Source organism: Pteropus medius, unplaced genomic scaffold (genome assembly GCF_902729225.1).
Source record: "Pteropus medius unplaced genomic scaffold, Ma_sr-lr_union100, whole genome shotgun sequence".
NCBI classification, from domain to species: Eukaryota; Metazoa; Chordata; class Mammalia; order Chiroptera; family Pteropodidae; genus Pteropus; species Pteropus medius.
Genome location: NW_024349804.1, coordinates 2,498,839 through 2,526,503, shown reverse-complemented (window position 1 = coordinate 2,526,503; position 27,665 = coordinate 2,498,839). Strand labels below are relative to the sequence as shown.

The following is a 27,665-nucleotide window of genomic DNA, read 5'->3' as shown; positions in this document are numbered from 1 at the left end:
GAGCATATATATACATAATGCATACTCTCTCCCAATCTGACTTTTTCATTTTCTTAATGAAAAAATTAATGACATTTCACGATAGAGCTATTATTTTGATGACCCATGTGTTCTTTTAGACACTTTCATAGGGTAAGTTTATGTTATGAGGGGCCCCTTGAATGCACTGGGCTCCGGATAGAGATTCCTTTTTCTCAGGTCTAAGCCTGTACTGGCTTCTTTATTTATTGACAATTTCCAAAGGAGACTCATGCTTTTGGAACTTCTCCAAACCCTCATTTTCACTGATATGTGCTTTTCACATCAATAAAGGGCCATAATTACTTGACCTGCCAGAGTATGAGTGGAGGAAGAAAAAATCTTTCTTGCCATAATGTCTCCTCGTGGATTTCCCTTATTTGGGGAACCAACTTATTTCTGCTCTTATACCTGGAGTTCCTTTATTTACAAAGACCTGTATATGTTTTGGGATTTTCCCCCATTTCTAGACGAGCCATCTTTTCTCCCACATCAAGATATTTGAATATGTATTCCCCAAGTTCTAAAAACTCCTTTCTCTTCTCTTTACTTGACTATTTGTAAAAATTGCCTTTGGTCTTTATTTAATTCATGTAAAATTGACATCAGTGGTGAGACATAGTAATGTAGTTTATGAGAAGTGCCTTTTTTTTGGACTTCATCAGATGGCCCAGAAATTGCCTCTTATCTTTCTATCCTGAGAAATCACTTGAGTCCAGATACTGGATTCTGTTCATTAATAAATCCCAGTGTCTAGCATCTCATAGTGACTGAATTAAGGCCTTGCTTAAGCTTCCACCATGACAATAGCACTCCTTCCTAATGGCTAGCAGGAAAAAATAGCTCAATATCCTTTGATATCACCTGCCTGGCTGTAGTGTGCCCCCTCTACTGAGATCTACCAGGATTAGACTGAGGCTCTAAGAAAAGAATTCTCCTCCCTTCGTGTCACTGAGGATGCCTGAGAGAGTCTCAGTGTCTTTTCCATTCCTTAGCAATTTAGGACATTGTTATATTGGGTGGACTGTTAGCAGTTGAATAAGATGTCTGGGATGGTTCATATTATAATTTACAATTGAAATAGGGGAAGGGACAACTGATATAATAGAGTCCCTAGTATAGCCAGCCACTGTCTAGGAACTTTATATAACTTAAGTTTCATTCGTGATCATGCTGATTGGTCACTATGTTTTGAGGAGGAGAAAAGGAATATGAACAGTGATCCTATAACAGGTGATCAAAGTGTGCACTCTGGAGTTAGACGGTCAAGGTTCAAGTCTTTGCCTTATACCAGGTAAGCTATGTGATTACATAAGCTGCTTAAACACTCTAAGTCTAGTCTACGGCCATGCCACCCTCAACAACCCTATCCCATGTGATCTCAGAAGCTAAACAGAGTCAGGCCTGGGCAGTACTTGGATGGGAGACCACCAAGGAAGACCAGGTGCTGTAGGCATAAAAAATAAAAAATAAGAGATTGTAAGCTGACAAGGTCCTTGCAATCTGTGAGGTAAACCAAGGGTTGCCTCATCTAAAAAAATAAAAATTAAAAAAAAAAACAAGTCTCAGTTTTCTCATCTGTAAAATGGAGATGATCATAGTATGTACATCACAGCCATGTTGAATGATGTGTGATTTGAAAGGGTAAAGGACACTAGAATAGTGCCTGATGCTCAATAAATTTTCAGTAAACGTTTATTATTATTGTTGATATTGAGGCGAAGACCTTCGGGCATCACAGCTCTAGAATTTAGATGAGAGTAATGCTGGAAAGTAGAAAGATGAGTTGGCAAAGTAAAATTCTCTTGAATAATTTTATATCCCCAAACATGATTGTGTGTGTGTGTGTGTGTGTGTGTGTGTGTGTGTGTTTTGGGAGGAGTTGAAAGTTGGCAGGAGGGAGAGAGTTGGATCTGAGATTTGGGGAAGGGAGGTATATGGCAAAGGAAGTCACTTATCTCACTCATGCCTCTTATGTGTGGTTATTTGATCCCTAATCCCCTTTTTTGTGGGGGGGGGTTACATTAGGCAAAGAAATTAACAAGTGGGAAGGATTGCTGACACTCATCCTTCTCCTCCACCTTCCTGAGAATTCCCAACAGGGCGTTGCCGTGCCAGTCTGCATGTACTCCCCCACAATCCCTACTCTAACCTGGGTGCTGTTACGCTGAGATTGCCAGCGTGTGTGCTAGGGGCCATGTAAACCCTGCTGAAACACTTGCATATTCTGCATCATCTACATATTCCGCAAGGATACTACATGGTCTTCTTGCATCTTGCTTCTCTTCACTGCATCTTAGCCCAGATCACAGGTGGTTGTGTACTTCCTCTGGATCCCCAATTTGCAGTTGTCAGAGGATGAGCAGCAGTGTGGACACTCTGCACCACAGAGCAGAATTATAACACTTTGTCAGGAGGATGAGGGGGAAAAGCTCTCCCATCACACACCAGAGGAGGCAGAGGTAAAACTCACCTGGCAAAGCTAATGGCATGTTCTTGCTCATCTAGACAGCTTAGATTTTTGCGAAAAAGGAACACATGCGTGCAAGCTCCCACATGCATAAAAGGAAATTCCATTCTTCATTAGCAGCATTTTCTAGCTTTTATCTCTCGTTTCAACCCAGATTCTTTAATTCTCAGAGCTCCGCTTTCCAGCAACCAATTAATATTTTCTCTGATAAATGTCCCTTTTTGAAAGTAATCTATCTTTGATGTTAAGCTCAACATTCTTCTTCTAACTTCTAAAAGAATCGGAGTGCATAAGAGTAAAGAGCTTGGAAGAAAAATACAATGCGTTACGTCCCTAGATCCTGACATATCAGCTCCAACTAGTTGGATTTAAAGACATATGATTTTTTCTATCTCATTCATGACAGTACCTCATGAAATTAGTCATAATTTTAACATATCTTCATATAGGATAAAACAAAAGGGACAAAATTTGGAATCCACATTCGTACACGTTTTTGCCTAGAGAATAATCAATGTTTAGCTATGCTCAGTGTTCTCCAAGGAAATTTAAATAACAAACACAAAAGGTGACCTGAGAGGACACAGCATAAAGTTTTGTGTTGTGCTGATTATATCCCATTGGTTGCTGGGAAACCATGGGATACAATACATCTAGAATTTAAAGGAATCTATAGTTTTATAGTGTTTTTTTTTTGAAGATAAGAGATTAGTATCACCGTATTTCAACTTCTAATTTAGAAAAGAATATTGAAATAATACCTCAAGTAATTGTGGGGTTTTCTTTTCTTTTCATTTTGAAAGTACGTGCATTGTTTTGTTTGGTTTTCTCTACAAAGCATATGCTGGTAGTCACTACACTGGGCTGCATAATGAAGATGCTGGATAAAATGCATAACTTAGTTCTGTTCTCACAATGAGAATCTTATGGGTTTCATCATGAGAGATAATAATGACTCGACCTGATCCATTGTGTTGTAGACTCTGGAGCAGGGTGGCATTCATTATTTTATTTAATGGCATGCTACAGGAGTTAGAACTACTCTGTAAAAACTTATGCTTTTACTTGCGCTTCTGGATTAATTTTTCAGTTTATACACACAGCCTGAACTTAGAAAACTGTGAAGTGACACACTTTTGCCAGGCTGTGGTACAATCAAGACATGTCCCAGTGATCTTGGTACAGCTGCGTTTAGTGTTTCAGGGACACTTTTGATTGTATTTGATCGGAGACATCTGACACGTACAGGTGTTCTCAAAGGATTCAAGGATAAAATTCCTACAATATTGACTCAAATAAGATGAGTCCTCCATACGATCTGGCAGCTGTGAGGCTATTCACACACTTATAAAATTTGATGCAGGTGTTTATATATTTCAGCGCTTAAAAGGAAAAAAACTAGGCCTTCTTATCTTCTCTTTCGTTCCTTTGACTTTCCATTCTGTGGGCTCAAATCGAATTCTGTTTTTATATCTTTAATGATGTAAGCATTCAGGGCACAATGAAAAATAAAGGCCTTATTACTTCATAATCTGTTTGGAATTGTGCATAATTATGTTGAGTTGATTAGTTGGCTATAGTAATTGCAGGACCATAGAGTGATTGAAATTAGAAATGGAAAAGACCCACTGGGTATCATTATCCTTCTTCCTGTCAAGGAAATATTGTTTTCTGACATGGAGTGTGTGTGTGTGTGTGCGTGTGTGCGCGCGTGCTCAGGGATGCATGTATTTGAGAATTTTCTCTTAGCTGTATAAATACACAATTTGATATACTTGTTTAGCAATATTTAACAGGAACTAAGCATCAGACCAAATCAGATAGAAGTAATAGAATGCTGACCAAAAGGATGGACAATAACCATAATAATAGTAGCAGTAAATATTTATAGAAGGCCGACTATATGCCAGACACTATAACATAACCATCTCTAATATAAACATTGATCATTCCAATCAGATATTATCATCTCCATTTTATATGTGAAGAAATGGTAATAAATAAGGGTAAATGATTTACACAAGGACAAATGATTTACAAAAGATCCTACAGCTTTAAGTAGTGGAGCCCAGATTTAAAGTCTGTCTCCCTGTCTCCAAGCCCCACGCTTGCCCCCACTATGGAAGTGAGGGGAAAAGGTATGTGTTTGCCAGCAACTGCTCCTGCATAGGCCCAGATTTTAATGCAAAACAGATAGTGAGAAGAGAGAGTGCTGTTGGGTGACGTCACCATGATGGCAGAGTGGGAGACCCCAGCCTCCATCTCCCCAAAAATAGCAACAAGAGACAACTATCCATGAATGAGAATTGCTTTGGAAAAGCTCAGGAGTTCACTTCATAAGTTTCAGCAGCACAATGGAGCAGAAAACCTAGGAATAACCACATAGAAAGGGCAGGAAGAGCAGTTTCATTTTGCCTGCATCCCATCCCCCAGGCTGGCACTACTCAGTGCCAGGAAGGAGCTCCCTGTCCTCCCTGCCCTCCCTGCCCTCCCTGGCCTCGCCGCAGTGAGCTCCCAGCTTCCCAGCCTTTTGGGAAAGGCATGGAAGACCTGCTTTGGTTTCAGCCCAAGCCCACCCAGAGCCTGACATAGCTGAGACATCTAGAGACAGAAAAAGAATGAGGAGGAAGGTCAGGGGCTACAAGTATCAGTCCTAGGGTGGAAGTGACTGTGGTTCCCAGTGGCCTGCCCTGCAGAGGACCCCGGCAGCTTTTGACACTAAGGACCTCAATAGCCCTTGTGGATCCTGTGGACCCTCTACAGATTTCATCCCTGAGGAGTCTGTCATGGTTCCTAGGAACTGTTCCGGAGAAGATTCCACAACTTTCACCACTGAGGAAACCAATGGCCAGCAAAGCCACTGTGGACCCTCTGCAGATTTCTTCTCTGCTGTCTCCAGGGGTTTATGCATTTGCAGCTGCCTGAGCTCCTCTCCACCCCGACCCCTTGCCAGAGCCTCTCCGCCCCACCAGTGCTGCCCTGGGTGACCTGGGCTCTGGGCCCCTCTATTCATGCCACTTCTAGTAGGCAGCCCCGTCCCCTGTGGCTGTGTACATGCACAATGCCAGTCCAAGCCCCTAGTGCCATGCGGGTGCCCATGGCTAACCCCTATAACCACACAAGTGCACACCAACAGCTCAGGCCTCCACAGCTGCTCATGCATCAGAAGCTGGCCCTGACTCCTATCACAGGCCTGCACTGCCACGTGCCTGCAGCTCGCCCCTGCAGCCACACACTTGCATGCTATTGGCCCTGACTCCAGTCATCTGCACCCATCACAATATATGCTCTAGCAGCTAGTCACCACAACTGGGCAAATAAATATATGCTGACAGCCCAGGCCCCTGCAGCTGCTCTTGTGCCCAGATATGGCCCTGACTCCTGTTACTGGGCTGCATTGCCAATAAAATTATAGCCAAATACAGTTGGAAGCAGGGACAAAGATTAAGGAAGCTGTCAGTTATTAATCATGTACTGGCCACTCGGGGCCAGTTGTTATAGAAGTTTTTATTTAGCTTCCTGGATTGTCACTGGAGATAGCAGACTGGCTTTCTGCAGGTCTGACAGCCGGCTGGCTTCCTGGGTTGTTTATTGTAGATAAGGTGGTTGGTCTCCCAGGCAGCTTACTGAAGGCTGTGGGTCAGAGTTTTATTTTTATATCTGGTCTGGCTATTGTCCATTCGTATAGTCAGTCTCTAAGTGTTTAAGGTCACCAACCTTTTTGGCACCAGGGAGCGGAGCTCCTATGAGAATCTAATGCCTGATGATCTGAGGTGGAGCTGAGGCGGTGATGCTAATGCTGGGGAGCAGCTGCAAGTACAGATGAAGCTTTGCTCACTCTTGCTATGTGGCCTGGTTCCTAACAGGCCACAGACTGGTACTGGTCTGCGGCCCAGGGTTTTGGGGGCCTCGGATCTAAGGGGAAGGCATGGGGTGGCTTTCTGTGGGGTGTAGAAGAAGCTTGAATACGTGGGCTGTGGTATCTGCACACATTAGCATGAGGCCTTTTCTGTATGGGATGAAGCTAGAGGTGAAAGGAAAATGGGATTATGTTTATTTAAGTGTTTTAATCTTTCTTACAACTTCTAATATTCAGCCATATCATATGCGGCCCTCCAATTTTACTCTTGTCCTGCACTCTGCAAATGTAGGGAACAAAGCTGTACTTAAGTCCCATAGTTTTAGGAAAAAAATTAAGATATTGGGACAACCTCTCCAGTTATCAGCATGTGATCTCACTTGTCATACTTGAACACCACTGTCTGAATGAAAATGATCCCTTCAGGTCAAGGCCAGCTTCGTAATTTATGAGGCCCCATGCAACATGAAAATGCAAGGCCTCTTGTTGAAAAAGCTGGAAAAAAAAAAAGAGTTAAAGGTGCTGAAATGTGAAGTTTTTTGCTCCCACAGGCTTTCTCTCAAACCTTCATGGCGTTCTTTATTTTCCATTTCATGTCATTCTAAGTAAAGAAAAATTTTTAAAAATCAAATGATTAGCAAGTATTTTGATACTCATCTTTATATGGTGCAATATCAGTTTCGAGTGCAACTGTAAGAGCATTCATCTCATGTGTGAAATCACCAAGGCTACATAATTTGTTTGACAGCACATGCGTATGTATTAACAAAGAGAGTCGGACAAGGAGAGGAGGAGCATCGTTGATCCCACGAGATCACTGGGGCTGAGAGTTCAGTTGATGACACTAGTGAGACCCCTGTATGGACTTCTTGAATTAACTTTGCAGTTAATGGAAGACTTTGCAGAAAGCAGGGGATCCCATAGGAACAGATAGTTCTAGAACATTAGGAAATTTGGGCCATCTGTTACTGTGATGTCTTTTTTTACCCATGGGATAGTGAACACAGTGGGCATTTGGAATGAACACGAAATAAAAAAAAAATGGGATAATAATCACTTCTTTATATTTCTTTCTAGATGCATCACCAAAATGTGCAGCTAGACACCAACATTCTTTCTTGCTCACTTTTTAAATAGGGCTTTTGAGTCCCTCTCTTTATTTTTTAACAGCTCTATGGAGATATAATTTACATACTATAAAATTTACCTGTTATAACTGCACTCTTCAATGATTTTTAATACATTTACTGAGCTGTGCAGCCATCCCTACAAGTCAGCTTGTGAACATTTCCATCAACACTAATAGTTCCCTTGTGTCTCTTCGCAGGCATCCATTGATCTGTTTTCTGTCTTTATGAATTGCTTTTCTGGAAATTTGTACAATATGTATAGTCATTCGTCTCTGGCGTCTTCACCAAGCATAAAATGGTGTTGAGGCTCCTCCGTGCTTTATTATGGAAAAGTGGTCCATTCCTTTTTATTACTGACTAGTATTCCATTGTATGGCTTTACCATATTTTATCTATTTACCAGTTGATGATATTTGAATTGTTCCCTTTTTGAGCAATTATGAATAATGCTACCGTGGTCATTTGCATCTTTGAGTAGACATACGTTTTTGTTTCTCTCAAGTAAATACCTAAGGATATAATTTCTGGATTATTTAGTGACTCCTTAACTTTTTAAGAAACTGTCACATTGGTTTCCAAAGTCTCCAAACTGTTGTCCTACCAACAAAGTACAGGATATCCACTTATTCCATATCTCGGCTAACATTTCATGCGGTCAGTCTTTCTGATTATCGCTAACTTCCGTGCAATAGTAGCTCATTGTGATTTTAATTTGCTTTTCCCTGATGATTACTGATGTTAAAAATCTTTTTATGTTTTTATCAAACATATGTATATACTTTTTTATGTCTACCCAAATTTTTTGTCCAATTTTTTATTGGATTATTCGGCTTCTTACTTAATTTCAAGAATTCTTTTTATATTCTAGATACAAGCCTTTTGTTGTATATGGGTTGTATAAATACAACCCATAAAGTATTTATACAATATGTTGTATAAATACTTTATTCCGATATGTATATTGCCTTATCATTATTTAACTGTATATTTTGAGGAGCAAAAGATCGTAATTTTGATGAAATTTATCAAAAATATCCAATTTATCCATTTTTAAAAATTTATTCTGCTTTCAATGTCATTTTTAAAAATATTTGTCTTATCCAAAGTCACAAAGGTTACCTTCTATGTTTTTTTCTAGAATTTTTTTAGTTTTAGCTCTGACACTTAGGTCTGTGATCCACTTCGAATTAATATTTATAGATGGCATGAAGTATGAATCAAAGTTTATATTTTTGGCATATGAATATCCCATTGTCTTGCCACTTTCATGTCTCCATTGATTTTCCCTCAAATTTGACTGTAAATGTGAGGGTTTAAGTCCTTCTGCATTACATTTAATCTCCTCTCTGCTATGTTAAGAATTCTGGCTCTCAAGGACAAAGGATGGCTGAATAGCCAACAATACTGCCAATGCCAATATTTTTTTGTTTGTTTTTAGAAGTGATATGCTGAAAGGCTGACTGGAAGCTCTGGGCATCTCCATGGTGGGCTTTATTTCGATGTGACGTGGCTGCACTCTGTCATGGAGGAACCCCTCAAATGCCATATCTATTGATTTTTTGTTCTTAGGTTTCGGTTTTCCCAGAAAGGGATTCTCCAATACCCAGCCAGGAGGCAGTCAGGAAACTAAGAGGAGAAAGAGGCTGCGTCTCCCTTTGTTCCAGGTCGTCCCCCTTTTCGTGGCTGGGCCTCCTCCATCACTGAGCCTCGGGTTCCAGGGTCCTACACCTCTCTCGGGAATGTCTTCATGGAATTAGCAGCCATTCTTTAGCTGCAGAAAGAGAAGGATAATTCCCCAGCTGCTTCAGAGGGTCGAACTGGAGGTGTGCTGAGGCCAGTTTGACCAGTTTGCTAGGATGGTCATACTCATTGCTTCCTAATTCTGTGTCAGTAGCATTATATTAGAAAGTTGACACTAGCCATGGAAGGAGTATTTATACCATGGAAAAAGGCGAACAGGGCTTTTGTGGGGTAAGATGGGGGGGATAGGGAGCTGAGTATCAGCACGCTATTGGCACTTACTACTCATTAGATTTTCAATAAATGCTCTAGCCCCATCTACAATCCTACTTTTAGGTTTGGGAATTCTGGGGACCGAATCTGCTTGCTTTTGGGACCTGTCTCTCATGTTTTTCTCTGTTCTGCTAAGTCCATTACCATGTGTCCATTTGTTTCCCATCCTCCCAAAATTTATGGCTGTTACCTCTTTCCCCGTAGTCTTTGCCCTTGTGAGTTTATCCCTACATTGTTATTTTAATAGAATATGAGAAAGAAGCATTGATGGAGCATAAGTAAATAAGTATTCACTTGACCGTGTTTAATTTTAACTGCCTCTCTTCGTTGTAAAATGTTCTATGCACATGAAAATACACACAGACACTATACTCTGTCTTTTTGCTCCTTCTGATCTACTCCGTAGATATTAAAAATGGGTTTAAAGACGGTCCTTTCATGTTTTACTGAATTTCACTGTGAAGAGAGATGTAATGAAATGGGCTTCCTTCGTTTAAAAGAATAAAATGTAACTCATGAACTGACAGGATGTACTCCAAGACGTTAAATTTTGACTACCACTGTCGGTGGGATTTCTCGTTTTTTGCTTCTCTCGGTCTCTGTTATATATCTATGATAACTCTTCATTTTTTAAGAAGCAAGAAAAAAGTTAAAGTGTTTTAAGTTGATTAAAACATATACCCAGGAAACCAAAACATGTTAACTTCGAATTATTTGTGAGTTTCCTGAATTGAGAAAAGCAGATGTAACATTAGAACATACCCCGATTCTAATGTCTAATTCCAGGGCATGTTGTGTAGTTCTGGCCTGTTCCTCAAGTGTACCTATTTTTTTGGCGGGGAGGGGTACGGTTACTATAAGTAGAATATTATTACGGGGATCGTGGCAGTAAGGGGAAAGTTGCAAACGGCTGTCACTTGGAGTTTCACGTCTCTCTGAGTAAATGGAGGAAGACATTACTGCTCTGCCTCACCAGGTGAGGGTGTTCATACAGGCCGAGCACACACATGTGGACAGTAACGCAAAAGCTTTCCATTTGTCATTATAAACTCCTAGGGTGGCAATGCCACTAACCCTTTTTCTGTGAAAGTATGTGATTTTGAAACACAGGGACTTCCTTCATACACTAAAGAAAACTTAGGAGAATACAATAAAAAAGACCCTCTAATTTCCCGGTAATTCCAATTTCCCAGCCCCGGTCCCTCCCAGGGTTGCCCAGTGTTTTAATTGTAGTGGAGTGTTCTAGCCGTTCCCCACTGGCTACCGTTCCCACAATGCTCCACCTGATAGCTTTCTCCTTACATGTCAGTGTTAAGAGAACTTAATTAGAACACATTTGGACTGGCCAGAAAATGAGTGGCCAGAGTACATTTTGAGTGACAGCTTTCAAATGCTGCCAAAGATCTAAAACCCAGATGTGGAAACAAGTAGGATTTGCAGAGGCCAAGAAGAATGGATCTCTATGTCAGCTGTCCCAAGAGGACCTGTCTCTCAAATGCTCCCAGAGGACTAGTCATTGGTATTCTTTCTGGGCTACACTCCTGAGGCCAAATGCCAGACCGTCAGCTCCAGGGCAGCCCTGGCCAGAAGGGAAGGGCGTTTAGAGAAATCCAGACAGTCTGCCAGGGACTCCCCACGCTAGGAGCTTGACACATGGTAATATGCTTGCTTCAAGGTAGTAAATCCCTTGTTTAAATGAGAGGTGGGTGGGTGGTTACTTTGGTCTCTGCAAATCTCTAAGAGAAAAAATTAGTTCACAGGATCTACGGAATGGGACTAAGTTAAACTTCATGTTCTACGGTTAGAGTCTAAGCCTTGATCTGCCCAGCAAGAGAAAAAGTAGGCACGGAGGTTGTGTGATTAAAACAGGACAGAGGCACCAAGCTTATTAGGATCACAGCTAATAGGGGCGTGTGTGGCCTTGAGCAGGCTGACCATGCTCACTTGTGTTGCGATCCTTGTCATAAAAGACGTGGTCAGTACGCTCTGTGCGGTGCCAGTGAGCAGCTGTCCACTCCCTTTAATGCCTCCTCATCTTAATGTTTTCTTTTTCCTTTGAGCTTTTAATATTTTCTCAAAAGTCAATTTTAATCGATCTTCCTAATCAGGGTTGCTTCTCCTCTTCGAAATTACTTCCCTTTGACAATATCTTAATAGTAACTAAGGCATCCATGCAGAAAATTAGAAATGCATCACCCGCCCACCTCCCATCCTCATCCCCCACGCGGTGTGTGCACCCTTGGCTGTAGCCCAAGGATTTGAGAGAAGCAGGGGGGATGCCTTTAAGAAATAAGAAACTTTATTACAGTTGCTACATCATTCTTGGAATTCATTCCCTCTTTTCCTCCTCCTCCTCCTCAGCCTTCTTCTTCTCTTTCTTTTTCTTCACTAATATTTATTAAGCTACTAAGAAAGAGCCTCTGTGCTAGGTGTTAGGAAGAAATGTAGAGTTCAGAGCAGTACCCCGTTTCTGTTCTAAAGAAATGCTCCATCTGTTAAGCGAGTTGCTAAGACATTGTAATTGAAGAGTCAGGTTTTGGAGCCAAAAAAATCTATGTTCCAATCTTGCTTTTTCTACTTCCTGGCTATAGGTTCTTGGGATAATTACATACCCTTAATACACCTGTGTTTTCTCAGCTGTAAAATGGAATTAATCATAATAATACCTTTCTTATATGGTCGGTGTGTGAACTAAATGATATAGAAGAGTGTCCGATACATTTTAAGCACTTAGAAATAATGGCTGTTGTTTGGGAAAATAGGTTAAAGATACAAATAATCTAAATGGCATACGATTAACATACAAGTGAAAATAATAAAAATGAAATGATTGCAAAGAATGAGTTATTTAAGAAAATTTTAAGGAAGGCACACACACAGTAGAATAAATCCTACAAAATAGGTAACTCTTACAGTTCAAAAAGACAAAACTAAATGAAGTGTCCTCAAAACTTTTCCAGTGAGAGTCAAAAAATAGTATGGTGCCTCATTTCCCTATTGTTAACACCAAGACTCACTGTCACCTTGAATGCTGCCATATTTGAAGTGAACAGACAAGCGTCCAAGATAATGTGGATGCTGGGAAAGACATTAGAGTCTGTAGAAAAGCGAAACGTCAGAAAGGTGACACCCACTGTTAGGCTGTCAAGAACACACATGAGATAAGCAAGAAGCAGTCAGGAGATGGCCCATCGAAAATGTCTTTCCCGTAAAACTCGGTGCTGAAAATGTATATGTGATATTGCAGTGCCCAGAAAATGTGCCCAGAAAACTGAGGAATCAGGAGACTCTGGTCGTGATGCAAAACAATGACCCAGAGTAAGAATATTCCGTGTTGTCAGCCTTAAACTGAGAACCAACGGGCTCTGATTCTAATCAGTAGTTCCTCTTTATTCCTTATTTTACTTAAAAATATTAGCACTGGATACCAGGTGCTCTTTGAAGAAAGGGAACTTGCCTCTTTTTTTGTCGTCTCTCCATGGGACCCAGCACGGTGCTGAGCACCTTTGCATCCTAGAAAGAATCTTAAAGAATAGTTAGTTGGTCCAGAGCTCTTTCTCTATAAACTTTAGACCCTCAACAAATATCTTGGTTGAATTTAAGGATTGAGAAGGGTACTTAGGACAAAAAAGAATGTAAGATGCAACATTCTTTGTTTTGATCCATAGCAGGCCTGACGATAGACAACGAGAGAAATTATCTCATTGCATACAAATAAATTTTGACTATTGGTCCAGGTATATTTTCTATAACATTTTTTTAAAAAGATGGAATCTATTTTATTTGCATCCTGGACCTCACTTCACTGGGTCTGGAGTAAATGATGAAATCAAATTTCCTGACCAACAAAGCTGGGAACTGGATTCTAGAGCTGAAATAATCTCATTAAGTCGATAGTCATAATAATTATTAATATTTGTACAGTATTTAATAGTCTACTTATTTCTTCATTCAAGAAACATTTAGCATCTGCTTATATTTTATATTTAGATACTGGTATTACAAATAAATATTAACTGTCATATGTTGAGAAGTTACTATGTACTGTATATTCCTCTAAGCTTCTTATTTATACTTATTGAATCCTTATAACAGCCCTCCCACATAGCTAATATTACCTTTATGTTACAGGTACTGAAACCGAGGCATACAGAAATGAAGGATCTTGCTCAATCACCTACAGTTTGTAGATAACAGAGTTGAAATTCAAATGTTGGTGTTTGTCAGACTCTAAGACTCTTATAGTCTATGACAGCTGCCACCCAGGGGCTCTTGGTACAGAAGGAACATCATTTTAAAAATTGTGATATATTATGGTAGGAGCTAACATAGAGTTATGTGAAAATATCTACTACTTATTTATCCGCTAAATGTGCCATGTGCTTTATTCAAAATGCTGCAAATTCTCAAGACTTTACAAGCTATTATAGTAGTTTCTTTCCACTATTAATATTCTCTCTCTCAATCTTTCTCTAATTTTGGTGGAAGAAAGTGGTGTTTAGAGTAGATTTTAATGATTGAATCAAAATTATCTGAGTGATGACTGAGCTAGGATTCAAACACAGTGTTGTTAAGTGTCAGAAACTATACCTTCTACTGCTTCTCAAAGTGCTGAGAGTCTATTAGGTGCTGTGAGATGGTGAGAAGGATTTACTTAACTCTGCCTGAGGGAGTCCTGTCTGACACGGTAGCCCTTGGATTAAGGTTTACAGGATTAGAAGTCCACTGACTAAACGAGAGAATAGAGGGCATCTCAGACTACAGAACCGATATGCACAAACATTCCCAGGAGGGAAAAGCAGCGTTGATTTGTAGAAACACAGATTATTTGCCATGGCTGTTGACATGCAGTGGCATGCCAGATGAGCTTTGATTTCCCACGACATTGTAAATAAAGTGCCGGCATAGTTCAAAGAAGGAAGAACATAATGTTGACTCTAGGGAAATTAGATAAGATCTCATAGGTGTGACATGTGAACCTGTAGGTTGACTAAGAATTGGACAGATGGAGATGGAAAGAGAAATGCATTCCACATGGCAGGAGTAGCTTTAGAAGATATTCAGTCTCTATACAAATTTTACTTATAGGAACCACCAATGGAGGGACGTGATCAAAACTGTGCTTTAAGAAGTTGACAGTAGACATAGAAACAATTTATAACAGACTTTAGTAAGAATTATTGTCAGAATAAATTTGGTAAAAATCAACAGTAAGACATAACCAAACTGACATTTTTATCATGATTCTCAGTTTATAACAGGTTTCGGCTAAGGGTTAATTAGATCCTTAAACTGTCATGGAGATGAACCTTGAGAAACAGATTTTAGGAGACCCAAGGGCACCCTGTTCTTACAGGGTCCATTCATATCTCTGACTCTAGGTTCACAACTTTCTGAGTATCCTCTGGCATTTTACATTTCTTTGTTTTCTTCTTTAAACCATTGTCTTATTTTTCTTCCCACAAAGAAATTGACAAAAGTCTGAGATGTCTGTTTAGCTTGAATGATGTCTGAATAGCTCACATTAATGATTATTATATGTCAGGCACAGCGCTAAATGTTCCCTGTGAATGAGATAAATTAATCATGACAACTATCCAAAATAAGGACCATTTCCATGTTATAGATAAGGAAGTTGAAGCATACTTTGTTTCCAAATACTTGCAAATATTAAGTGACAGAGCCTGGATTTGAACTCATGCGTGTAACCTTGTAATAACCACACCTTAACTATTTTCCAAAGCAGGAAGTTTTAGGGAGGGTTGGTTAATATAAATGCAAAACAAACAGCATTTTCAAGACAACAGAATTCTTTCTGTACTTGACTGGTTATCCATAGCAATGCTTTGTAATGGCAATCATTGTATGAACCTATACAGTGATTTATTTGAAAGTAACAATTCAAATGTATGGGTTTCCCAGTGGTTGTTAAGATGATCTTTGTAGCATCCTGATCCTTTGATGGGCACCTCTAGCTGACCTAGAGTTTTGAACTGGGAAAGCATGTAGAAGGCAATGAGTTACAGGTTCAACACCCATGGATCTTAGCAGCTGTGAGCAAGTATCTTAAGTTTCTCATTTATCAACCAAGGCAAGCAAATACATTCTAAGAAACTTTCTGATCATAAAAAAGAACCACCAGTATTCTTCCTTTCTTTGCTTTCTCTTTATATTGTTATATCAATGGTACCACTGATGTGATACTTGCCACGGGCATCAGATCCAGATCGTTGAGCTATTTTCTTGGAGTGACTTTTATACATCATGAACGAGTCACAAATCATGAGGTCTTAGGGTTTGGGCTTGTCCACCAACAGAAAATTAAATTTTGCTGATGGTATACATTTGAGCCACCTGTGAGTGATCATCTATCTAAATTTATGGTTTTAAAAAGATATAGGGAGGCATCAAGATGAGAAAGAGAATGACCAAGATGATTCATGGAAATGGATTCGAAAAAATGTGGCAGAGCTTGAAACGCTGAGAAAGGCAGCAGGTTTTTTTTGTTTTTTGTTTTTTAGGTGCATTAGCCAAACCTTATCACCTTCCCTTTAACCCTCCTTCCCCGCCTCACCTGCCTTATTCAAGGGAATTACCAGAGTGCAAGTTCAGGTTCTTTATAGATGTCAAAATACTTAGGACAGGGCCCCCATGCTCAAGTTGTTTAAAATCTGCCTATGGAAGCAGGCGAGCCTTCGTTATACAAAGGAAGCGGTCTCTGGGAGGCTGAGCTTTTTAAATGAAGGTGTTAATGTTCCAAGAAGTTAGAGCTCTAAATAAAGATGATCTGTGCAACAGGGAGTTCCCAACCCCCCTGCAGGGAGGGCACTCTCTTGGGTTTTTGTCTCCAGTGACTCCTGCATTGTAAATCCATTGGGTTGCTACACTCCACTGTGTAGGCTTCTCTTTCATCTATCCACATGAACACACAATCCCACCCCAGGAGCTAAGCTGCCTCCTTCCCAGCTACCATTTGTTTAGAAGAGCCCGGATTTTGTCTAATGAAAAATGGTGGTATTTTAGCAATTTGGATTCACAAAAAGGCAAAGTGGGTGTGGCCTCTAGGTTTGTCTTCTTGCCTGGGAGTGAAGAGCTAAAATCTTCACCTGCTCTTCACCCATGGGTGATAAGCTCTGAGTATCATGATTTGGAGCAAAACCGATAGGTTTTATTGTCAAATACCTCACCACACCACTCTTCCTTAGCTCTGATTTGAGCAAAGTTATTCAACCTTGATAACCATCCATTTCTAAATCTTTACAAAAGAAATAAGACTTCTTGGCCTTCAGGATTATTGTGAACTAAGTCTGCATGGGAAAATGGATAGCATGACCCTTGGTCTACACTTCTTGATTCCCTTCGCCTTCCCTCATAAACACCTAGTTTCACTACGACGAAGGGGAAAAGCTTTAGGACAAATTGAAGTGGTTAAAACGGTCACAGGCATGAGAAAGGTGAACCCACGTCCCATACACATTGCTACCAGTCATTGAAAGAGCATCGTGTCTCTGTGTCTGTTAATCCAACCTCTCCCCCTCCCTCCAAATGTTTACTTATGAACCATCCGCACTTGAATTCGGTGTTTGTGAAGAAAGAAAGGAGAAGGGAGGCAAATGGCCCTGTCAGTGGGGAAGACACCTTTCTCGAACCTTTATTTACTGTTCTTTCGCTGGTATAATTATTAAGTCTATGCAAGACAGATGAACAAGAGAAAATGAATAAATTTAATTACGTACATATGTATGGGAACCCCACATACATGAGAGGACCAGAGACCCATTATACATGAGAGGTTCAGAGACAGAAAATGAAAATGAAGTATATATGGCATTCTGAATTAAGGATGAGGTAAGGCGTCTGGGGCTTCAGGAGAGAGGAAGATCGTTGGAGGACAATAAAAAGAGCAGATGCTCAGTAATTAGATGTTTGCCCTGCCATACAGATAGGTCATAAAAAAGTTATTTCTGGTAATAGCTTTTACTATGGCAAAGCCCCCAATTTAGATTCTTTTAGGCAGTTAATGGAGGAGCAAAAGTTTCTTCTGAAGCTGCAGAGTCTCAATCGCTTTCAGCTCAAAATTATCCACATGCAATACATACAGCACATCTCAAGATTGCTCTGAACCCCTTCAGTCGATGCTTAGCTGGGAAAACCCACTGTACTCTTATCTAAACCTAACGTTCTAGTACACTTTTCTAGAATTAGGCTGTGTTTTGGAATGTGAGGCTCAAGCTTAAGTAGAAAATTCAAGTGCTCAAGCTGATCTGATCTGACTTAGGAAGCATGACTTTTTTCCTCCCTGTCAAAGGCAAGCATTATTCTAATACACATAAATTAATGCAAGTACACTCTTCATTTCTCATTATAGAATGATTGAAATCATGGGAAAATAAAAGCAAAAGCATTTTGGTGGGGGGTTTTTGTTTTTGTTTATTTGTTTGTTTCTTTTAAGTAGTATTGATCCAACAAAATGGAGTGCCAGAATTCTGATTGTATGTTGTTGCTGGCAAGAGATATTGGTCCAAAATATGCTGATTCCTTGAAATATCTCTGGAAACCTTGTTCACTATTTCCTAGTCAACGGGCTACCCATTCATTTTGAGTGTGCCACAGTATTCAATTTCCTCTATTTTGGTGGTGTAAAACCCAGTGCCAAACATATATCAGCACTTATTTCCAGATTTGTTTCTCCCTTTGCCATTTTTACTTTTATACAAGGGAGAGAGGGGGAGAGAGTAGAGAGGTGGTTTGTTTTTTCTTTTTGTTTTTTGGTTTTTTTTTAAGGCATGGAATGAAGAAACTTTGGCTAGGAGTGGAATTTTTACAATCCTTTTGGGGATTGTTAGCTACAGGCCTTTTGAAAAGTGGAACTACCAAGTAAAGATAAGTGCCTCTAAAAAGAAATATAGAATTCTCTGATGTCCTAGCAAGCTAAAAAAAAAATCAAAGAAAATTTGAGAAACGCTCTTTCATGGGCACTAAGGTAGAAATGGGGCCGGCCTTCTAGAATAATAATAGACTGTTTCTTCAAATGGAATAAAAATGCTGGGCAGAAAGACAGGACTTGGAATGGAAAAACTTGGACTCGAGTTCTGGCTTTGCTGTCTTGTAACAGTGCTTTTCCAGGCGATTACCTGGCCTTCTTTTTTGTTTATAAATGATTGTGCCTTACTAAATGACCTTTATATAATTTTTAGCCCACAAGACTCTGTGCTCCTTACTGAAGATTCCTTGCCAAACTTCATGAATAGGGCCTTTTTAGTTCTACGTTTTATAATTCTGAATGAAGGTCTTGCTTCCACTTGACCACCGTAGATGGGCAGGAGAGAGAGGGGCTGTGGTAGTTAACTGCTCTACCATATGGCATAAGGAACAGCTGTGCAACAAGCCTTTCAGCTTCCAAAAAAAAAAAAAAAGAAAAAGAAAAGAAAGAAAGAAGGATGTGCTGAATGAAGTGGACAAAGAAAGACCAAGTAGTGGAAGGTCAAGAGCTTCTGGAGTGTTAGCTTTATTTAGCCACAAATGATTGGCAGCTAGTTGTGACATTATTACTTAGTGCATCGATATCACCGTTCCAAACAGCTATTGGAAGTGCTCACGACAGAACAGTAGGCTTCTGTAGCTGTTTTTCCTCTCTTCCAGCATGGCGATGTGGAATTCACACACAACCTGCTTTGAAGAATATTAGTGATTAGAATCAGGGTCTGGTGATGGCCCATAGATAGAATTTATTCCTCATGTGGTCTCATTTAAAAAAAAATGCTTTCCTTCTTCTGAGATATAACGTGTACTATTGTCAAACGTTTGTAAAAATGCAAATAGAAATAAAGATCAGTATCAGAACCTCAACACCAAGCTGTGACCACATTTTGCAAATAAATCTTGTAAGAAATATACTAATAAGAAGCCAAAGTGATAATGGGCAGTAGGAAGTAGGTACCTGTGCCTTTGGAAATAGACCTGGAGAAGTTAAGTCACATTTGCAACAAGTAGATTCTTTGTACCACACGCATTTCCTCAGGGGCTCAGCTTAGCATTTCAGAAGAGTGAAAGCATTGCTGACATTCAAAAGCTAAAGCAAGGACTTGGGATAAAGCAATTTTGTTCTCTATTTCTGAGAGAAGAAAAGAATCACAGTGCATGCCAGGAAAATAATTTTGGAAACTCAATTAATTGTGAAGGTGAGGCTGAGCCAGCTTGTGGTTAGATACAAAGAAAACATTGTTCCCTTCACATAAATGGTTTCCCATTTGTAAAGTGGGGCTGATCCTAGCAGGTGACTTCAGATATGTGGAAACATTTAACCTCATACGAATAAATCTTGCAAACACTTTTTTAAAAATGCAAAGTATAACCTTTAAAATAAAATCGTGGCTGTCACATCTTGAGACTGAAAGCTCTAAAAACAGAGCTTGTTTATACCAACCACAAAGGCCAGGGACCTGTGGTTTTATTGGATTTCTCATCCCAAGAAAATATTTACACTTGGAGGAGATGATGCGTTTTTAACTCTAAGAGCTGTACATAGCATATTTGTGGAGAATATTGCAAATCAAAATGTTTTCTTCCTTAAGCTGGCAGAATTGACAGTTCTGCTTAAGGCATCCATAAAAAGGTAAAATAAGAATCACACTTCTTTTAAATTGGTGGGTTTTTTGTTGTTGTTTTTTTTATTCTTTGCGGTGATATATATGAGTGACTGTCATAAAGGAAAAAGATCTTTGATAAGTAACCTGCTTTCTATTTCCACAAAATTTCAGGCACTAGACTTTTTGGAAGCTTAGATCTATATATATGAGAGGAAGAGAAAAGAGTGCCAGAAGAGAAAATGAGAAAAAAAATTAGACGTAGTTCAACAGACCAGAGGCAAAACGAAATAAATTAACACTGTAAGAAAATAAAGGTAATTTTGGGGAATTTAACGATGTTTGCCATTTAATCATTGGTGATCCCATTAAGAAAAAAAAAAATTATTGATTAAGAGGTCAATTAATTTGGGGGAAAAAAATCCAACCCAAACTAAATATTCACCTTTGTGCATTGAACATTACGCCGTAAAATAAAGACCTTATTTTTAGCCGAAAGCTCTAGGCTTCTCTTCTAAATAACAGAGACAGAAATTAAACAAAAGCTGCAAGATGGGGAAAATGTTCCAGGAACGGATATGTCGACACATGCTGGTATTTCGTCCTAAAGAAGTGATATCCAAATGTACTAAAACAGAAGGGACCAGACCTCATCCCTCACATTCCCCATTTCTTCTCTCATTTTTCTAGTTTCTGGTCGTCCCTCTAAAGAATGGTAGACCAACTCCATGACAAAAGTACATAAAGCACTTCTCAAACTGAATTATTGGGCTGAAATTTAATTGGAGTGAGTGTAGCAAATATTGCTTGGGATGTGGAAATGAGTGACTTCATGGCTGTTTTTTTTTTTTTAAGATCACATTGATGTGAGGTAAAAAATGTATATGTCTTTGTCCCTGGTCCCAGTTCCTGACATAGAGCTCTCTAATACCCTTGTAATTTCCTGGGTGCAAAAGGAGCATCTTTTGTTCTAATGAGGTGCCTCTTGCTGGGGTCCTAGATGGGACTGGTCACCAGAAAGAACAAGCCATGATTAGAAGCTTGGAACTATCAGCCCTACCCCCCATTCTCTGGAGAGGAGCTAAAAGTGAAGTTAATGACCTCTCGTGCCTACATGATGAAGCTTCCATAACAATCCCGAAAGTACAGTATTCAGAGAGCTTCCGGGTTGGTGAACTCATCCCAGCTGGGAGGGTGGCACATCCCAACTCCATGGGGACAGAAGCTCCTGTATTTGAGACTTTTTCGGACTTTGCCCTATGAATCTCTTCATCTGGCTCTTTATCTATATCCTTTATCATATCCTTTATTACATGATAAACTCAAACATAAGTGTTTCTTGGAGTTCCGTGAGCTGTTCTAACAAATTATTGAACAAGAAAGGGGTAGCAGGAACCCCGAATTATAGTCAGTTGGTCAGAAGGATGGGAAAAACCTGAGACTTGTGATTGGCCTCTAAAGTGGGGACAACCCTGTGGGGCTGAGCCCTTATGGGGTCTGACACTGACTCTAAGTTGTGTCAGAACTGAATCAAATTGCAGGACACTTCAGCTGGTGTCAGAGAATTGGTCAGTATGGGAAAAACCTCACACACATGATGTCAGAGTATTGTGTTAGAGTCAGTGGTGGGCATATTTTTCTAGACAACTGAGATATTTATTTTCATAGCGTTTGTTGTACCGCACTGGGACTGGATTAGAATAACAAATGGCCAAAGGCCACAAGTGCAGGAAAAGAGGCTATACCTAAAGCCCCGTATTATCTGCTAGAAAAAATTTGCAGGGTTACCATAAGGGGTAAACAAGATACAATGGGAACACGCAAAAGAGAGACTTAACCTGTCCTGGGGAATGTGTCCTTAATTAAGGGACCTTAAGCTGGCCAATGAGAGATAAGGAAGAGTTAGCTCAGATAAAAGGAGAAAAAGTTCTAGGCAGAATCAGTGTTGAGAAAGAGCATGGGGCGTGGTAGATTTGAAAAGCTGAAAAAAGTTAAAAGAGCTTTATGAGAGGAACACCAGTCCGAATGTGAATAGAAGGGAGGCAGAAACCAGATTGTGTGGGCTTTGTATAGATCAAGAAGTTTGAACTTGAGGAACGGGGGACAATTTGTGTTTTAGAAAGATGGCTAAGGCTGCCGTGGTCTGTTGGAGGGAAAAAAAGAAAAATTAGAAGTTGAGAGTCCACTTGGAACTTTCCAGGCTTGAGAGGATTTATATTGCCTTTGCATAGAGAAGTGGCCACAGGGATGAAGGTAAATTGTCACGTGTGAGACATGTCAAGACATTAGAGTCATCAGTGCTTGGAGGCAGGCCGCATGTGGCGGGAAGTAGGAAGACGACAGAAGGGTCCAGGATGGTGTCCAGGTGATGGGCTTTGATTAGAGATCCAAGAGAAAAAGGTCAAGGCACGTTCTCCTAGGTCGTCACATGCTACACAGAAAGCCATGCTTGCTCTTCTAATACAGTCCATCGAGAGTCATCGTATGATCACTGAAATTGTTCTTTTCCACTCTGGTTTTACATTTTATTTGGCTTGATTCCACTTTTTAATGCTTTCTTTCCAGATTGTGGGCCTCCAACACATTGCTTTATTCTCCGTAGGAAGAAAATGCTTTTGAAGTTCCAAACCCAGTCTCTGATGTGAGATGAACCATCAAACATACGCTCAAATGTGCAAACACTCACAGGACTTGGGTGGATTAGCTTTGGTTCAGTCCTGAGGCGTATGGCACACCTGTACAGTGCCACAGACGGTTTAGGTGTACAACCAGTTCGTGGTCTGTAGCCAGGCCTTTGAACGTTGGTGTCCTCTTCCTCACATTTAACGCGAGGGGCCGAGACAGAGAGCCTCCTTGATTTTGTGCTCACTTGCTGCATCCTAATTCCGGCTCAGTTTCACACATCTCCACAAACTCCATAGGAATACAGGTGGAGTTTAGATAGTGTTGGTGGAGGGAGAGCTGAGTGGCTAAGTGAGGCAGACGGAATCGCTGGCAGCGGCCCTCTGCATGAGCCCTGAGACGTGTCGCTGCTGGAATCTGATCCTGCACCGCCGGTATTTGCTGGAAGGCCCACAAAAGCCATTCTAAGAGCTCTGTCTCTCCTTCCTGCCTTTAATTCTGAGAGCCTCTAAGCTCAGTGATGGAGCTTTGGGTGGCGTTGAATGGTTTTTGTCATTACTTGTACACGTCATTGTTACCACTAGCCTGTCAACACCTTGAAGGGAGAGCATTTTTTGTTTGTTTTGAAAATTACTCAATAGTAAATTCTTAATTGTACGGCGGAGTGGCTTTTTGAAATGATGAGTGATGCGCTGCTGTTATTTTATATTGCTTTCATGATAAATCTTATGGGGTGTGTGGCCTTCAATAAATTAATGCAAATAATGTAATTGAATCCCACCTGATCTTCCATGAATTATCTCACTATATCTTCATTTCTGGGCTGGTGATATGAGCCAACATTCGAGTCAGCTAGAAAAATATCTAGTAATGTTCCTTTATCTGGAGGGATTTATAATATGTACACATATGTGTAAATCATGTATATAACACATCTACTTTCATACATCTATGTATGCATATGCATGTGGGTGTGTGTGTATAAATAGATACAGATATAGCTGTAGAGAAAGACATAGATGCACATCCTACATATATATATATGTACTATATGTGAATCTTTTGGTTGCAAGTAATAGAAAACTCAACCCGAACAGGCCTAAACCATGAAGAAAATTTATTGGTTCTCAGAGGTTCAGTTCTTCTCGTCTTTCCTCCATATCCCAAAGCTGGGCCTTTTTATGTGTTTATGAAATGACCACCAAAAACTTCCACATGCACATGTGGCAGGAAGACTATGTCTTTTGAGATAGCTTCTATGGAAGAGGGAGAAAACTGTTTCCTCAGAAATCCTACATACATTTTCTCACACCTCATTGTTAGATTGGGCTTCACCTCTAATCCAGTCCCTGTAACCAGTGAGATGGGATGGGAAGATGGCTTTAAACTAATCCCTGGAGCTGACAGGTTATGGCGTGGGAGGGGGTGCAATGCTGGATTCTCCAGAAGACTATAAGATGCACAGGAGAAAGGCAGATACCCGAAGGAAATCAGATTCTGTTATCAAGAGAATCCAGAGAGTTGACTGACTCCTGGGGGGCCCAGACTAGTGAATGCTCATGCCCCCTGGCTCCCCGCCCCCCACCTCACACACACACTGTGGTTGTCAGAATTTTCACAAAGATTCCTTTTATAACCGATTTACTTTCTGGATTTCATGTTTTGAGAGATTCTTTCAACTAAGATACCGAGAACATTGTCGTAACTAATTCATTTTTGCATTTTCATGCATGAGAAGCAGGTATGACCACAATGAGTTTGTATAATTCAGCCTAAAGCAATAAAATGGACATTTTAGATAGCCTGGGAGACCCGATAGGAAGTAAATGTACAATCGCAATTAGAATTATTGAAATATTAAAAAATAGCTTGATGACTCTCAGGAGTCAAGGGTCCTGTTTGAAAAGCGCTTTTAAAAATGTGCATCTTTGGTCAAGATTTGACTCAATCTTCTTGGCAAATGAAGAAAATCACCATGAATAATCCATTGCACAAGCAGCCGCGGGCGGACGTGCCCTTCGGTGTGCCTCGGCCCGCCTGGCCCTCCTTCACTTTCTGCTTTACTTTTTTTTCCTCCAGTGTCATGATATCACCAAAGAGGCTCCCCCCGCTGGAAAAAAGTTCTTTGAAGGTCATGAAACTTTTCCCTTGGGCTTTTTCTTTCTTTAAAAACATGGTCATTATTCAGAGAGTCTTTATCAGCAGCTGTCTAATCTCAGTGGTTTAGCCAAGCAGCCACGTATTTCTCATACACACCGTAGTCCGAAGTGGGTTGTTTGTGGGGTCCATACTGGGCCCTGCTCCACATGGTAATGTGGGAAACAGGCTCCTCCATACATCAGAGGAGGTCCTGGGGCCTCAGAGTTTTCCAGCGGCGCCTCTGTATCCAGTCGAGGATGCAAGGGGGATGATGACACATGGATGAAACACAAATGACTGTGAGGGCAGATTTCACGGACCTAGCCTGGTGTGTGTTATTTCTGCCCACATTCTACAGGCCAGGGCTCAGTGATATGGCCACATCTAACTGCAAGGAGGATGACAAATGCGGTCTAATTGTGTGCCCGGATGGAAAGGGAAACAGGACTTGGCTCTTTGCTGTCTTTGTTGCAGACAGAAAAATGCTTATTTAGAACCGTACTGTTCTCTTGACATAGATACACAGGAACGTTTGGGAGGGTCAGCATCATGACTAATGGGGCTGAATCCTTACTGAATAACAGCTTGTTGTGCAGTTAACAGCAAAGTTTCTGCGGGATATAGTTTTACTCCAGAGGACACTGTCTTTATAGTCTCTTAGCACTCCCAGGACTTCTAGAGAGACACACCTAGAGCCAAAACCAGAATGCAAGTAACTCGTATTTCCCTCTAGCTTGGAAAGTGGACAGAGGTTGGTGGCGCTCATGAATGACAGTGTTTGCTGAGCCATTTCGAGGCAGTGCCCTGTGAAGGTGGCAGGATCTCAAAGAGATTACTGTGTGGTTTTGAGGAGGACGTTGAACCTAAAGCTTCAGATTTACACCCTCAGAAGATTCCTGTGCCTCAAACGCAGAGAGTCAGTGGACTTGAAGGGACCACGGCAGGCGTGGAGATTGGAGAGTGGACATCTCAGCATTAACCAGCATGGACCGAAGCTGGGAGGTGAGAGAGTGGAGACATCAGGTATCTTTTTTTTTTTTAAAAAAATATGGTCTTTATTAGACCTACATTTTCTTGCATGAAACGGAATGGAGGGGACCCAGATAAGGACAAATTAAATGATCAGCTGGACTTGCTAGACAGGGCCATGAAATCAGGATTCTTTTATATAAAGAAAATTAAAAAGAATAAAATTTTTTTCTTTTTCAAGATCGTGGCTGCAAATTCATATTCCTCATAGCCATATGGGGTTTCATGCAGGGAGCGTTAGCGGCATGAGCTCTGTGAAAGGCGAGGAGAATGCAGGGGATTGTGGGTAGCAATGGAAGGCACCGGAAGAGTGTAAGGGACAGCGTGGCAGGAGAACTCAGATTCCCCTGGGGGTCTTCCACACCCTTTTGGGGGTCCACAAGGTCAAAACTATTTTATAGCGATACTAAGACATGATTTGCTTTTTTTCACTCTCGTCTCTTGTTCTCTGAGTGTGCAGTGGAGTTTTCCACAGGCAACAAATCGAATAAGAAGCAGACATGAACCTCCAGCTTTTATGTTGGGCCTAGGAAAGATTTGCAAAGATGTAAAACTCTCTTCCCACTGAATATTTTTTGTTTTGAATTAGGTGATGTTTGTTTTATAAAATACGTTATGTCCTCATGCTTTTTATTGCTATTTTAAAAGAAATCATCAGTAAGTATATATTCTTTAAATCTCAGTTTTAATTTTTAATAGAGTAAATATTGATAAACATAACCCACATTTTAAAAAGTTCTTTAGGGGTCTCAATTATTTTTAAGAGCGTTTGAGAATCCTATGCAAGGGAATCCCATCAGAGCTGAGAAAAATTAAATTCTGCCCTTTGTTGTCAAATAGCTTCAGAGAATGTGGAAAGCTGAGAAGGAGAGGAGCAGTAGCAATTAGCTGGGGGTTGCTGGGATAGGTGGTCACTGGCGGGGATAACTCCATTTTAGTAACACTTCATCATACATCAACTTGTAAACCTTAAAAAAAAAAATTGCAATACTGCCATCTAGTGTTCGGTAATGAAAATATTTTAGCATTTATTTTTTTATTCTCTTTATGATGATTGCTTCTGAATTGAATGACTACAGGGGCTCACTTTAATAGTACACCCTGTATTTTTCATGTGCATTTCTCCAAGCGTATATCTTGAAATGCCTTCCCTCATTTCCTTCTATATTTAATGTTTTCCTCTTAGGGTTGGGACAGCGAGAGAGGGTAGGATTTCAATATACCTCGTTCCAATCGTTATAGGATGATTTAGCACTACGTCGGGGGAACTGAAAGAGTAACTTTCCTTACTTTGATTTTTCCTAACTCTTCCCTCCATGGGCATTTTTAAAAAAGAAACTTTTAATTTTGGTTCAATTTTAGATGTACAGAAAAGTTGCAGAGGGAGTACAGTGGGTTCCCACGCCCCACCCCGTTTCTCCTGTGGTCAGCATTCTGCATTATGGCGGAGCACACCCTGAGCGCCTCACACAGTGGGGGCAACGTCCTGCGTCAGGGCACATGGCCGTGGAATTTCAGAACTAGAAGCTCGGGAAGCAGCGAGCGTGGGCCGGGCCACCAATCAGGTCACGTGTAAAAGTCGAGGTCTTGGATTCTCAGTAGTCTTCTTCATAGACACGCCGGAAGCTAGGAAACCATGACCCGAGGCTTTCAAAATTCTGCGTAAAAATGATTTCCATCATTAAAATCTCATGATACCCTAACTGCATATCAAGTATGATGTTAGAATAAAGACAATTCTAGAACTACAGTGTTTCAAAAAATTTACCTTTGATGCCGCTTTTATCAGAAAGTGACTC

The 27,665-nt window shown here is 40.5% G+C and overlaps 1 protein-coding gene and 1 pseudogene across 1 annotated transcript in view; both read left to right on the top strand.

Moving 5' to 3' along the window:
• LOC120582786 (cytosolic beta-glucosidase-like) overlaps nucleotides 1-27,665 on the top strand; it is a 191,004-nt gene that overhangs the window by 63,463 nt on the left and 99,876 nt on the right. The window lies entirely within an intron of this gene.
• Nucleotides 1,357-1,474, top strand: LOC120582996 (uncharacterized; annotated as a pseudogene).